We start from the raw sequence: 15,813 nt of genomic DNA on the forward strand, positions 1-15,813 counted from the left end.
ATAACAAAGTCACCTGCTAAACCACCAAGGAACCTGTTGATTACGAATAAGCCTTCCAAAATAAGATACCAGTCTGTGGAGCAAAATTGAGACCAAAGGCAACAAGTGTTCCTGTAATTTATTCCTGCTTTATACAAGGGCATAAAGCTCCTTTTATGAGCATGTTTGCAGGTCCCGCTGTGAACTGTAGGTGTGTGCTTTTCCGCTGATTTATTAATTTTAGTTTCAATCAAAGTGTGTCACCTGCAGACACAAAAATGTAGACTACGCTTCAGAATATGCAGCACACACGGGAGGAAAAAAAGAGGGGAAAAGAGAAAAAGAGAAAAAGAGAAAAAGAGAAAGGTTTCAATCCCCCCTCCTCCCAAAATCCCTGTCAGCATTATTATTATTATTATTATTATTATTATTATTAAACGAGAAACCACATGCAATATTAATATGAATAATACACAAACATCAAATGGCCCAGCTCTCTAGCAGAGAGGCCAAAATAATTTGCAGAACATAACTCTCTCTCTCTCTCTCTCTGTGTGTGTGTGTGTGTGTGTGTGTGTGTGTGTTGAGGATCCAGGGCCTAAATTAAATTAGACATTTTTGTCATACTTTGGAAGTCCCGAGGAAATAAAGCCGAGAGGGAGACCACTCCGCAAAACAGACGTCCTCTGTCATTGTGGAGGAGAGGCCTTCTTCTTCTACAATGGACGGTGTGAACAACGGTGACGAAGCCCTCCGAGCCAAATGTGCAAAAAATTCTCAATTAGTTGTCTTTCTTTGGCGAACACTATGGGGTACTCAACTCCTCTATAGAGTTATGGTGGGGAAGCCGAGCTCTTCATCGGCTTATTAGCATTCTCACAGGGTCCGAATACAGCTGATAGGAGACGGTCGCCTCCGAAAGCTGTTGGTGGGACCCTTGCCCTCGATTCCGCTTTGTCCCTTTCTGTTGTTTCCCATCTCAAGCAGCAGGAAGTTCATAGCATTCTGGGATACCTTCATTCCATTCACAGTTGGGACAGATCCCCATCTTCTTTGTTTACTAGCTGATCCAAAGCCACTGCCTTTGCATTACCAAGGGAGAACAGGGAAGCAATGTGAGCTCCTTCCAATTTATCTTTTCACTCAACTCTTTGAAGGTCTCACCTCGGCACTGGAAATTTCACAAATATCTGCTAAGTCTATTAGCTCTGGTGTTATCTACTCTGGCTTGTAGTAGTTCAAAATCTTTCTCACTTTGGATGGGGGAAATGTAGGTTAAATTTGGAGTCCTGTCTGCTCTGGCCAGGATAAATCTGGGACAGTCCAGAGTATCCTGACTCTGGAGCTGCACCAACCTCCTTCACTACCTTGGCCTTCCATTCCTATGCCAGACAGGTGTTTGCATACATGTCTCACTGCACCGCCCAACACATCTATCACCACTTCACAATGCTTTGCTCTGTGGTCAGAACAAGGGGCCCAGTGATCATCATGTGGCTGGACTACTTCTTTCTGATCACAGAGATAGTGAAGGATGGCAGCGGTGGATGTCCTGCGTGGCACAACAGGGTGCATTTCAAACAGACAACTGGCATTGGAACAGAGGGAAGATCTGGGAAGATCTGGAGCAAAAGGCTTTTTTAAAATGTTTAAAGTTAGGAGGAGTAAACCCTGGTTTTGGTGCTGAACAGACTGAATATTGTCTGTTCTGTTTGCACCAGAGCAAGAGTTTGGGTTGTGTATCATTCAGTCTCCCTGTCAAGAGGACAGAGAAAGGCCATTAGGAGGAGTAGCTAATACTCCAGAGGACAGGATCAAACTTCAGAATGACCTTAATGGATTAGAAAGCTGGACCAAAGCTAACAAAATGAATTTTAACACAGAGAAATGTAAGGTACTGCATTTAGTGCGGAAAAATGAAATGCACAGATATAGGATGGGTGACACCTGGCTGAATGAGACTACGTGTGAAAGGGATCTAGGAGTCCTAGTAGACCACAAGTTGAACATGAGTCAACAGTGTGATGCGGTAGCTAAAATGGTCAATGCAATTTTAGGCTGCATCAATAAAAGTATAGTGTCTAGATCAAGGGAAGTAATAGTGCCACTCTATTCTGCTCTGGTCAGGCCCCACCTGGAATATTGTGTCCAGTTCTGGGCGCCACAATTTAGAAAGGATGTTGAGAAACTGCAGCATGTCTAAAGGAGGGCGACTAAAATGGTGAAGGGTCTGGAAACCATGCCCTATCAGGAATGTCTTACGGAGCTGGGGAATGTTTAGCCTGGAGAAGAGAAGGTTAAGGGGTGATATGATAGCCCTGTTTAAATACTTGAAGGGATGTCATATTGAGGAGGGAGCAAGCTTGTTTTCTGCTGCTCCAGAGAATAGGACCTGGAACAATGGATGCAAGCTCCAGGAAATGTTCCACCTCAACATTAGGAGGAACTTCCTGACAGTAAAGGCTGTTCAACAGTGGAACAAACTCCCTTGGAGTGTAGTGGAGTCTCCTTCCTTAGAGGTCTTTAAACAGAGGCTGGATGGCCATCTGTCAATGGGGATGCTTTGACTAGAGTTCCTTCATGGCAGGGGGTTGGACTGGATGGCCCTTGCGGTCTCTTCCAATTCTATGATTCATTTTATTTGGCTCATGCAGACAGGGCCTGGGGACCAACTTCCAATTTTAAATGAAGATGATTCATTGGATTTCAGAATTATGCGTGTATGATTCAAATTGTGTTAATGTGTGTTCTTAGGCTGGTCATTCTTCAATATTCAGTTCTACATTGTTGGATTTCTAAAAATTAAATCTCTAAATGAAGAAGTAAAGATGAGGTCTTGGATTTAGCTTGTTTCTGATGTACATGGGGCTGTGGTGCCCATGTGGTACTGAGATGCCCTGTGGCTAAGGGCACTCAAGGATTTCATTCAGCCTATATCTTGAACTCATCTGACCTGATTTGTGCTTTTGAAGGGGAAAAAGAACCACTTTATCTTTTAATTTTTGTTCATTTTTTAAAAAATTGTAACACATAGACCAATCAAAAGAAATAAAAATGCATATTGTAGATCGAAATTCATAGTGTAATATATCTTAACATGCAAAAGCTGATGTGATTTTTTTAATTTTATTTAAAGGTGGATGGATGTGGAAACAGAATGGAACAAGTCTTGTGAATGACCACATGTGTAAATGAGAAGGACCAAGTAGATAGTGGTCTGCCCATCTCATTAAGTCAGATGCAACTGGCTGTTTGACACTGTGGCTCACCTTATATTGAATGGTTGCTAAGAATGGGCCATCATAAGGAGAATGACTACATCCTGACACAACCAGCCCTTTGTCTAGAAAGGCCTGGAATTTATGATAAGAACGTGTCTTCCCATGTCAACTGGCACTCAAGGTCCAGCTCACATGACAAAAAGGGAGAAGATGAGTTGGAATGAATCTGGAAGCATGGCAACAGGCCTCAACTTTCATGTATTGATAAGTCCATGGAAGTCAGATAAGGGGCAGCTGTTCAATTCCACCTCTCCAAGCACATGTTCATTGCCAGCCCTAAAGACTTGACTCTAGTCCTGGTGCAGTAGTATCTCCTGGCATTTCTGTTGAGCCAGCTGTCTCCTGTGAAGAGCATGTCCCCTTGTGTTGCATCCTAGCAGATTTTTTGGCCTAAAATAATATGGAGGATGGGAGATGGACCAAGTGTAACTCAAAACAGAGTGGCCAGATTTGTCACAAGTAGGAAATGGAGCCAAAGCTGGCTAAAGCCCAGTAGGGCTGATGTAGGGCCACCAGAGTTGAAACCAGATGGTCATCAGAGACAGAGCCAATGGCAAGTAGTTTGCTACCCTTTCAAGCTTTATGTACACTTTGGCCTAGATCAGGATTGCATAATGTATTGTGTTGAATGGCAGCACTGCGCAACCAAAAAGTACAACTGAATGTTTGACCAAACGCACAACCAAAAACACAGTGGAATTTTCACTGCACAACAGCACTGCATACACACCTCTGCTTGAACTGAATGCTGATGTTGTAAATTAGAGGAAAATAGGGACCGTACAGATTTGCAACAGAATTCCAGCCCTTGTCACCCACTACTGGTTAGGAGGGCAGTGTCCAAAGAAATAGGAGCATACCAGAATGGATGCAGGTGATTATGTCTCTCCTTCAGTTCCGGGTACAGGACTGATGTCTTCATCTGCATACATACCAATATCTATGTTGTTCTCAGGGCTGTCTCTTAAAGTTGGATTAAGATACACCTTGAGTCTCCTTTATCCAAATTTCATGAGACCAGAAGTGTTTTGAATTTCAGATTTTTTAATTTTTTAAATTTATTTTGGAATATTTGCATATATGGTTGGCCTTCCACATTTTCAGGTTTGACTTTTGCAGATTTGGTTATTTGCGGTTTTGCTTAATATGTTCTCTCAAGAATCTCTAGGTCCTCCATCACAACTCTGCCAGAAGGTGACCATAGAGTTGTGCTGGAGAATTTGGGGGTTCTTAGAGAAAGCACTTCTCTGAGCATTTCTAGGTCTTCCAGCATGATTCTATGATCAGCTTCTCGCAAATGATAACCACATAGTTGCACTGGAGAACCCTGAGATTCCTTGAGAGTTGTTCTCTTATGTAAAAAGAATAGTGTTTTTTATTTGCTGTTTTACCACATTCATGGGGGTCCTTCACCCCTAACCCTGTTTTCAAGAAGGCACTGAAGCCAGATCAGCAGTGGTGGCACAATGTTTGGGGGCTGAGGAGCAAAATTGGGTGCCGTTTCTTGGTGGTCTGTCCCATGCCTTAGGCACAATATTTTAAATAATTTTGTGCATGAAACAAAGTTGGTGTGTACTGAACCCTCAGAAAGCAAATGTGTCACTGTCTCAGCCACCCATGTGGACAATTTTGGATTTTGGAGAATTTTGGATTTTGGAATTCTGGATAAGAGAAACTGAACCTGTAACTGGGGTCCTGGAGCAGGCCTAAAAACAGGACCCCTCTTCCTGCATATGAACGAACAATTCTGGGAGAGGGGGCATATACATTAATTAGTTTACATTGGGAGTAAACAATACAATGTAAAGTACAATAGACAGCTGCTCCAGTATTCTTATCTATGCCCAGCCCAGCCTTGTGACCGACTCTGGATACCTTCTTTTTGACCTCAGAGGGAGCAACTCATGCCATCAGCCATGCCACTGGGTGGCACAGAGGGGACTGTGCGCAGATAAAGCACCCAATATTGCTACAGAGTTTGGTGGTAATGGGGGGACTTCAGGACACCTCTGGGAGCAGTCTGGAGTATTCTGGCCAGTGTAGCTGAGCCCTGGCATGGCCATAGACTGCTTGAGCAGTCTGCTCCTCAATCAAGCTAGCCACAGCTGTCCTGAGTTTGCAGAACCTGAACAAGGCATTTGGTGAACAGGACTCCTGCAGGTCTTCCAGTCATACATGTGGACTCTCCCACTTTGTTTAGTGGTTGGATGACCATCTCTTGTGAGAGCTTTAACTGTGTACTGCTTCAGGAGTATATGGCCATTGTGATCCCCTCCATCCCCATGACTCTATGGAATGTGAATGAGGTCTATTTCTGTTAAAATGCGAAGTGGATATTCTCCATAGTTTTTTGTGGGCTTTTTGGGCTATGTGGCCATGTTCTAGCAGAGTTTCTTTCTGACATTTCACCAGCATCTGTGGCTGACATCTTCAGAGAATGCTTTGCCTGGAAAAATTGGGTGTATATATATACTGTGTGAGCCTGGGAATGCAGGAGTGATTCGCACCCAATTTTTCCAGGCAAAGCATTATCTGAAGATGCCAGCCACAGATGCTGACAAAATGTCAGAAAGAAACTCTGCTAGAACATGGCCACATAGCCCGAAAAACCCACAAAAAACTATGGATGCCGGCCATGAAAGCCTTCGACTTAACATTGGATATTCTCCCTTTCCTACTAGAGATATACTGCCCCACTTAAGATCTGCAGCCAGGCAGTCTGCAAGCTTGTGGCAGCTATTTCCGCCCAGAGTGGCCCATAGAATATTCTTAATATCAAACAAGCACATTTGGAGAATGAATGAAAACAGAAACCTGCTTCATACTATTTCTTCCATTTATACTAAAACTAGAATGTTAAGTGCCCTGTCTTCCATGCTAACTTGTGTTTCCACTCCAACATATAAACACAGAGATATCTTGTTTGTAGCAAGCATGAAGAATGTCTTTTCCAAAGAAGAGGGTATTTGCTGCTGTAGGGAAAACTCTAGCATTGACTAAATTAACAGGTTGTCTTATCAACTACTATAAGCCTTGAAGTCTAATTAATTTAGTCCTGATCAATATCCTTGAATGAGGCATTGATTTCTGGAGGTTTAATTTCCCCCCCTTCCTCTCAAGGAAATGGAATAGAATTACATTTTCTCTGCTTTGCCCTTATGTTCTCCCTAAAGCACACAAACCAAGTGTTGTATGTCTTTCAATATGTTCATCATTGAGGAGGAGAAAATGCACTTAGAGTACAGGAGTATATTTAAAAAATTATAATTGGTCATCTTTACAAAATAAGTTATTCTTGGATGATGGTACAAAAGTTTGATGTCCATTGACTTGACACATATAGCAATATCTCCCTTCCTACTTTCCTTCTTTCACTTCTCCTGCTTTCAACCACAGTTGACACACAACCATCACAAGAACCCTGCTCCTTCAAGTTCTTGAGGTGTGCTTAGACTCTCCTTACAGACCTTTCCACTTGAGGAGGGAAGGATGGACAATTAAATTGGTGACTGTAGAGATGATGAAGGCAGGAGCAATGTGCATGGCCTCATTCCTCCTTTACGGGTGCAACTGTACATTGGTGGTGAAGTATAACTCGGATATGAAACTCACTTGTATGAACTACTAGACCATTGGTCTGCCTAAGCAGGACTTTCTTAGGTGTAGTAGCCTCAGCTCCCAAAGGTAGGCTCATCTGGCATGTACACAACCCTATTTTCGAAGCTTGTTAGATAACATAGAATCATAGAGTTGGAAGATACCCCAAGGGATATCCAGTCTAACCCCCTGCCATACAGGAACACATAATAAAAGCACTCTGAACAGGTGGCCATCCATCCTGTTTGAAAACCTCAAAAGAAGGAGACTCTACCACTCTCCAAGGGAGTGTGTTCCACTGTCTAACAGCTCTTATTGTCAGGAAGTGTCTGGCTGTACCAGGAGCCAATTAAAAACATATTGGTATAAATCATAGAATCATAGAATCATAGAATCATAGAGTTGGAAGAGACCACCAGGGCCATCCAGTCCAACCCCCTGCCATGCAGGAAATCTAAGTCAAAGCATCCCTGACAGATGGCCATCCAGCCTCTGTTTAAAGACCTCCAAGGAAGGAGACTCTATCACCCTCCGAGGGAGTGCATTCCACTGTCGAACAGCCCTTACTGTCAGGAAGTTCCTCCTAATGTTGAGGTGGAATCTCTTTTCCTGTAGCTTGCATCCATTGTTCCGGGTTTTATGTTATGAAACATAAAACATATATTGGTATAAATGAAAAATAAAAGTTAGCCTCTGAGGAAGAAATCTTGCCAAGAAACCTCCATAATAGCTTCTCCTTAGGGTTTCCATAAATTGAAAACTACTTGAAGGCACACAATAACAAAAGTACAGATGGCCTAATTCAATCAAGAAAGCCATGGCCCTAAGTTTGCAAGATCTGAGCAGGGTTGTTGATCACCTGGACTCTCATTCACAGCGTTGCCATAGGTTTAAGTGCCCTGGTGGTGCAATGGTTAAATGCCAGTACTGCAACCACTCACTCACAAACTACAAGGTTGTGAGTTCAATCCCAGCCAGGGGCTCAGGGCCAACTCAGCTCGGCATCCTTCCGAAGTCACTAAAATGAGTACTCAGCTTGTTGGGGGCAATTAGCTTGCAGTTGTAAACCGCTTAGAGACTGCTCAGTACGGTATGAAGCAGTATATAAATGAAGCTGCTATTACTAAAGTTGGCATGACATCAAATAAAAACTGCCGTCTGCACTGGCCAGCATACTTCAGGGGCAGCCTGGAGTATCCTGGCCCTAGAGCGGCCCTGACCTCCGTCCATTACCCTGACCTTCTATTCAATGCTGGGCAGCTGTTCACATGCACATCCTGCTGTACCACCCAGTGTGGCTGTTGTGGTGGTGAATTGTTCACTTCTAAGGTCAGAATGAGGCATCCATCTTCAATCACATGGTTTGGTGCCTCATTCTAACCTCAGTGGTGGGCACGCCAGGTGGCACAGTGGGACATGTGTGTAGACAGCCACCCAGCATCAAAACGGAAGGTTCTGGATCTTCTGGGAAAACCCAGAGTACCTGGGGTATATCCCCGTTTTGGTGCTGAACAGCCAAATGTTGTGCCAGACTTGAAGATTGGGCCGTGAATTTTCCAGATTCCCTAGCAAGAAGATGGGTGGAGGGGGGATGGTTTATTTGGTCTATGCAGAAAGGGTCAACAAAGCACAACTTGACCTGAGAACTTGACAGGAACCTGCACACCTAGCAGATTCCTGTCCTCTTTGTTGATGACCAATTAAAAATAAAAAATGTATTTTAAAGTGTGGCAGAAGGAAAGAGGCTTGAAACATCAGATCAGTTATTCACGATTCCCCTTCTTGCCAGACACACATACACACACAGATATTTCTGCTACTTATTTACTAAACCCCCTTTTTTGCTCCAGGTAGCCTATCTGCATTCAGATTTGATAACAAGCAACAAGCCCGTTTTCTTCCAAGCCCTGTGCCCACCAAGGCAGAGAAAATAGCCTGAGAGCTTCCTTCCGACAAATGTATGGGAATACTGGAGAGATATGAGCTTGGTGCCTGGGACTCAGGAGCTATCTGTTGAAAAATGTATGGAGAGAAGAAGAGGAGGGAGAAGCAGTCCCTCCCACTGCTATCTGCCTGGGTTGGAACACTATGCTTTTTGCTTGCATCTGGAAAAGTTACTTTTTGGAGTACAGTGCCCACAAACCCCTAGAAAGCACAGCCAATTAAGGATGGGTCTCTCTAAATCAGTTTTTAGAGTCAAAATAAACTTTAATGCTCCCAAATACATTTTTTTAGCTGAATGGGGGTATCCCTAGTTGCATCAGAAACACATAGTAGGCCTTAAAAGAGCTGTGTGCAACCCATGAGCTGCAGAACTCACACTCTGTACTCTACAAAATCAAGAACAATTGTGGCCTGAATCCTACTGGTTAGTCTGAACTAGAGTAGACTTATTGCATCAGTGGTAACATGCCAATTCTACTCTTGTGTAAGTTCCAGTGATTCAATGAGTCTCCTCAAATTGGGAGTAACAACAGGGGCCAGGATCCTGTTGGTAGTGTATGTCTGCCACCCATCCATCATTTTAGTTATAGTCCAGCTTTTGTCAAGGTGGGATTTCAGGCAGCTTATAAAAAAGAAAGGGAATGCAACAAAGGACATAAAAACATGCAAAATCAAGATTAAAACAGTATTAAAAGCCAATGGAATTAGAACCAATTAAAACCTTACTTTAAAACAGTATGTAGATAGATCTTGTAACACCTTTGAGACTAACTGAAATAAAGAAGTTGGCAGCATTTATTTTAGTTAGTCTCAAAGGTGCTATAAGATCTCTCTACATATTGATTTTACAGACTAACATGGTTATATCTATGAATTCTTACTTTAAAACAGATTAAAAACTGTTTGTTGTTGTGTGCCTTCAAATCGTTTCCAACTTATGGCGACACTAAATGGCAAGATTTGTTCAGAGGAGGTTTCCCATTGCCTTTCCCTTGAGGCTGAGAGCATGTGACTTGCCCAAGGTCATCCAGTGGGTTTCATGGCCAAGTGGGGATTCGTACCCTGGTCTCCATAGTCCAACACTCAAACCACTATGTCATGCTGGCTCACTAAAAGCTCTAAAAACAGTACAATACTATAAAAGCCATTTTCATTAAAACCCAAAACATTTCCAAAAACTTGCTGGAAAAGAAAGGTCACCTTAACCTTAACAAAGAAGGAGCCATCATCTCTAGTAAAAGAGTTCTAAAGTGTGGGAGCAGCCACAGATTTTATTTATTGTACTTATAGCCTAACTTTTTACCAAAATGGGATTCAAAGCAGCTTCTCCTGTGAAGGTGGTAGGTTAGAGAGAAGTATCCCCACTCGTAGATCTTAGAGCTTGGAAAGGCTCATTTGGGAAAATAGGGTCCTTCAGATCACCTGGGCCTGAGTTGTATAGGGATTTATGGGTCAAAACCAGCATCATATGCAAATGTAAGTTGACTTGTACATGCACTTGTCCTTTTTTGGATATTACACAATTCAGGTCAGAGCTGCATAAGCACAGCTTGTAACCATTTCTCAAACATTCTTGGATGGTGCTTATTCATCAATGTCTTCAACATATTCCTTAGCTTACTCCGGTGGCATGATCAGCAACTGCAACTTCCCCATTGCACTGGCAGATGTACAATCCCTTGTATAAGCCCTGGTGGTGCAGTAGTTAAATGCCAGTACTGCAGCCACATGCTCACAAACCACAAGGTCTGAGTTCAATCCCAGCCAAGGGCTCAGGGTCGACTCAGTCTGGCATCCTTCTGTAGGTGACTAAAATGAGTACCCAGCTTGTCGGGGGCAATTAGCTTACACTTTGTAAACCACTTAGGGAGGGCTTAAGTGCAATGATAAGTGGTATAGAAATATACTTGCTATTGATATTGTACAATGTTGGTATTCAGTAGAAGGTGCCGTGTAGCCTAAGCAGAGTATAGTGACATGAGTGCTGAGATGTATGCTATACAAGCACAAGGTAGTAGCTCAGCCATTGATTTTGGCCAGCATCTGCAAAAGATCCCTACACATCTCTAGCTCATGGAGGGTGTAGTCCAAAGCATCTTCAGGACACCTGGCAGCTCCCTGCTGGGATCAACTGTAAAGACAAGCCAGTGGTTTCACCCATCCCTTCTGATGTTTGAGCTTGTCAATGAAACAATGAAAGTGTTACTAGGTGGCAAGTATACAGTGTGATCACATTTTATTTTATTCTACAAAAGATACATCAGTTTGCTTGTGGACAATGATATGGAAAAGAATAGCAAAGGATCCCTACAGGACCATGACTGCTTTTTGCTGCAAATATGGGATAACCTTGACAGAGTTGTGCCAACAGCAAAGAGCGGTAGGAATTAGCAACCCCCCCTTCCCAAATACTTACAAATCAGCTTAAATTTCAACTCTGTGTCCTAAAAGAGACTAGGCAGACCTTGCAACCCGTGTACACCCGCTCCTTTTATTCCTGATCACCCGCTGTCCAGTAGGCTAGCCCGCCAATGGTTTGAGTCTTTTATTCAAGCTTTCAGCTCTGACAAAGTGGTACAAAATAAATTCTGCATCTCTTTCCCCTTATTCCTCCATCAGTTCCTTTTGGATCCAAATGCAGAACAACTAAACTTTTAGGGGAAAACATATTATTACTTACTCTTCACCCAATTTGATGCTTTACATGCAAGATTTTAAATTAAAGATGTAGAGAATGGAAGAGATTCCTTGCTACGTTCCAGCCCTTAATCTCTCTAGGAGTTTGGGCCAGGGCTTTTGGGGGTGGTGCAGTTTGTTTTCATAGACTTTTACAAAAGGTCTTTATCAGAAAATTCATTGGACAAACTTTCCAAATATGCCCCCCCGCCCCAGATTGCCAATTACCCCTATTCGCTCTTCTCCACTAAGGCCTATGTAAATAACCCTTGCATAATGTTACGGGTCATTGTGAAGGCAACGCCAGTCTGTCGCCACTTGGATGTGGGTGTTTTGTATGTGTGTGTGCTGTGCATGCTTTTTTTTTTACTTTTTAAATTCAAGCCATCACTTTTTAAAAGAATAAAAAGATGTCTGGACTTAAGCTGTTTACCAACTGGGGCAAAGCTGTCGAGTGGCAGAGCTGGAGAAAGACCCTCGGCAATAGCAGGAACATGCCGGCACAATGGCAAGCGGCCATTTTCAGTCCAGGATTATTAACCTAACTGTGAAACTCTTTCCTGCACCACACCCCAATCTATGCTTCTTTTAAAACCAAAATGCATGAATGAGCCCTAAAGTAATAACAGGGAGGGGGAAAACTTCCACGTGACTGCTGAGTGCAGCGTAGATTGGTATTCTTTGAATAATGGTGCTATAATAGTGTAGTGTGATAACTACCACAGTATATTGTTATAGCACTATTATTCCACTTTAACTGACATGGAGCATCCTATGGATCTTGGGATTTGCAGTTCATTCAGAGAGCTCTTGGACCCTGTCTGCACAGGCCAAATAAAATCTTCTTTTCCCATCCTCTTGACAGGGAGTCCAGACGATGCACATTTCAAACCCTGGTTCTGGTGCAAACAGTCCAGACAAAGTCCAGTCCATTCAGCATCAAACCCACTGTATAATATCCTTAAAACTTTTTTTAAAAAGTTGCCTTTTGCTCTGGGTCTACAAGGAAGATCCGGAGCTCTCCATTGTGATACCTGGTGGCTGTTTACAATGTGTCCCGATGAACCATGCTGCCTCTGCAAGTTGCTTGCTCTGAGTTCAGGATACGGTACCCAGCCACGTGACTGATGCTGGGCACCATTTTTTGAACTAAGAATGAGTGACCCACTGTAGCAATAGCTGTGCCAGGTGGCACAGCTTAGGACGTGAACAGCCGTCCAGTGCCACAATGGAGTGCCCATATAACAAGAGGACATTGGGCAGCTCCAGTGCCAGAATAATCCTGATTGCTCCTGGAGTATTCTAACCCATGCAGACACCACTTCATTTAACTAAAATACCAGAATTCTGCAGCATGGTGCCGTGCAAGTGGAACACAGTGGGCCCTTGGTATCTACTGGGGTTTAGTTCCAGGACTCCCCATGGATACCAAAATCCATGGATGCTCCAGTTCCATCAAATACAATAGCATAGGGGTATAAATGAATTAATTGAATAAATGAACTTTGGATGAAAAGCACAGGCTTCCCTTCCCAGGAAAAATATGCAACATATATACTATATGTATAATTTTGCATACAATTCATCTCATTGTGGCATGAATCTCATTGTTATTTTTGACTAAGGTAAACCCAGGGACTCAGTGGGATTTAACCTATGTATTGACTCACCATTCAACAATTGATTCAATGGCTCTACTTGGGTTGGGACTAAGCAGGATTTGGGCCTGCACTGGAAACTGTTTACCTTCACATAGGCCTGTTACAGACAGCCAAAATAAAGCTGCTTCGAGTCACAGTGGAGGTATGGTGTTTCAATGATGCATGCGTCCTAAGAGTCCAGAAGCCACACCAAAGCCACGCTCCAGTCCTTAGGGCTGGAGCGTGGCTTTGGTGCAACTTCTGGACTCTTAGGACGCATGCATCATTGAAACACCATACCTCCACTGTGACTCGAAGCAGCTTTATTTTGGCTGTCTGTAACAGGCCATAGACTAGTCTGGAATATCATAAAACACTTGTACACTTACATGCTTCCTATTTAGTGGTTACCTCTTTCTGGTTGGATGTATTACAATATATTACTGTAATTTGTATCAGAAAAATGTTCTTTGAAATTATGTCGGCAAGAATCCACTATCAGAGCACACAGGTGCAGATGCTGTAAAAACAAAGCAGTTTGACTGTTGGGAAATGTAGTTCTTCCTTGAGGATCGTTAGAAACTCAGAAAGTAAGCAAGACTGTTTAATCTCACTAGCAAAGCTTACTCAGCAGAAAAAATTATGATGATGATGCAAGCAGGAATAAAACTTTATCTAACTCACTCCTCTCCCAGCCACGTGTCCCCAATAAAAACACACACTCACTTGGTTAAAAGTGAAAAAGAAAATAAGTTTACTTACAAAATCATGTGTATGAAGAGATACACAGGTCTAGCTTCATGTTGCAAGAAAAATGAGGTAGAAAAGGTAGTCTCCATGCATCTTAAGAAGTATGCTATCCCAGCATCTTCTCAGCTCCAGGCATAGGCATGCTGATTAGTTAGTAAGCAAGTTTAGTAATGGAGTCTCATCTCTGCTGCTTCTTCACCCCAAGAACAAAGGTAATTAAGTGTCCTCATGGTAAACAGGAAATGAGAAGGGGAAGTGAGGAGGGGTTGTTAATAGCAATAAAACTACCATTGACATGCATTCCTAGAAAAGGTCTTGGCCTAAAAGCATCATAGAGCTATAGTACTAGAAAGGCTTAGCATGCGAAGTTGCTATATCCCAACACCCCTTCTCAACTGAGCATGCACCCAACCAAACCCATCTTGACTCGTAGGTTCTCAAAACCATCTCTCGGTAATGGTTTGGTCAAAAGATCAGCTGTCATCTCGGCAGTGGGACAGTAGGTCATCTTGATCATGCCATTCTTCGTTAAACTGCGCACATGATGCATCTTTATATTAATGTGCTTGCTTCGTCCACTTATATTTTCTGTTTGTGAAAGTTTGATGCAACTCTGGTTATCTTCAAATATCTCAATTGGCTTTTTCTCATTAATTCCAAAGTCAGTGAACAGTTGATCAAGCCATTGAAGTTCTCTGCAAGCTTCTGATGCGGCTATATACTCTGCTTCTGTGGATGATAGAGCCAATATATCCTGTTTGCGACTGGCCCAAGAAATAGGTCCATTGCCATAAAGAAACAAATATCCACTGGTGGAACACCGATCTGTGGTGTCACTAGCCCAGTCTGCATCAGTGTAACACACAAGACTTGGATTATTGCTGGCTGGTAACTTCAGTTGAAGATCCATGGTTCCTTTTAAGTATCTCGCTATTCTCTTTACAGCCGTCCAATCCTTTTGGGTAGGTGAACTGACCTTTCTGCTCAATATTCCTACAGCAGCAGCAATATCTGGTCTAGTATTTGTGGTTAGGTACAGAAGTTTTCCTATTGCAGTTCTGTATAGGCCATCATCTGGTACAGGTTCTCCTTGTTCATTGTTCTTAAGAAAGTCTGTTACCATCGGTGTTGCTACAGGATGTGCATCCTGAAGTCCCAAAGTTTCTAGGAGATCTGTGATCTTCTGCTTTTGGCATAGTAGAAAAGATCCATCTTGTTCTCTTTGGATTTGTATGCCTAAGTAGTATGTGGCATTTCCCAGTTCTTTTAGTTCAACTTCTTTATTCAGATGATTTACAATTTCAGCATAGTCTGTATCTCTCTGAGTAGCTATGATCAGGTCATCAACATATGTCAGAATGTAAGTCAAATGTCCATCTTTGGTTCTTGTGTATAAGCATCTGTCTGCTTCTCCTTGTTGAAAGTCCAACTGTTTCAGCATCTCATCTAATTTCTCATTCCATGCTCGGGCGGCCTGTTTCAGCCCATAGAGCCCCTTCTCAAGCTTGCAGACTAGATGTGCTTTGTCTGAGTCTACAAAGCCTGGAGGTTGCTTCATGAAAATGTCCTCTGTAATCACGCCATGTAAAAATGCAGTTTTCACATCAACATGTCTCACATGCATTTGTTCTGAAGCAGCTAGGCTGAGAAGCAGCCTTATTGTGGTATGCTTCACAACTGGTGAAAAGGTCTCATCAAAGTCTTCTCCATATTTTTGTGAGAAACCTTGTGCAACAAGTCTTGCCTTGTAGCGTTCAACTTTGCCTTCTGCATCTTGTTTTAGTTTGAACACCCATCTGGATCCTATGGCTTTCTTTCCTGGTGGGAGTTCTGTAAGTGTCCATGTTCCATTTTTGTGTAAAGCATCTATTTCTTCTTCTGCAGCTTTTCTCCATTTGTTTGCCTCATCAGTAGGCATTTGCTCAATTTCCTCGATGTTTCTCAGT

Source organism: Sceloporus occidentalis, unplaced genomic scaffold (assembly GCF_023333645.1).
Source record: "Sceloporus occidentalis isolate IW3139 unplaced genomic scaffold, rSceOcc1.0.p SCAF_4, whole genome shotgun sequence".
Classification (NCBI taxonomy): Eukaryota; Metazoa; Chordata; class Lepidosauria; order Squamata; family Phrynosomatidae; genus Sceloporus; species Sceloporus occidentalis.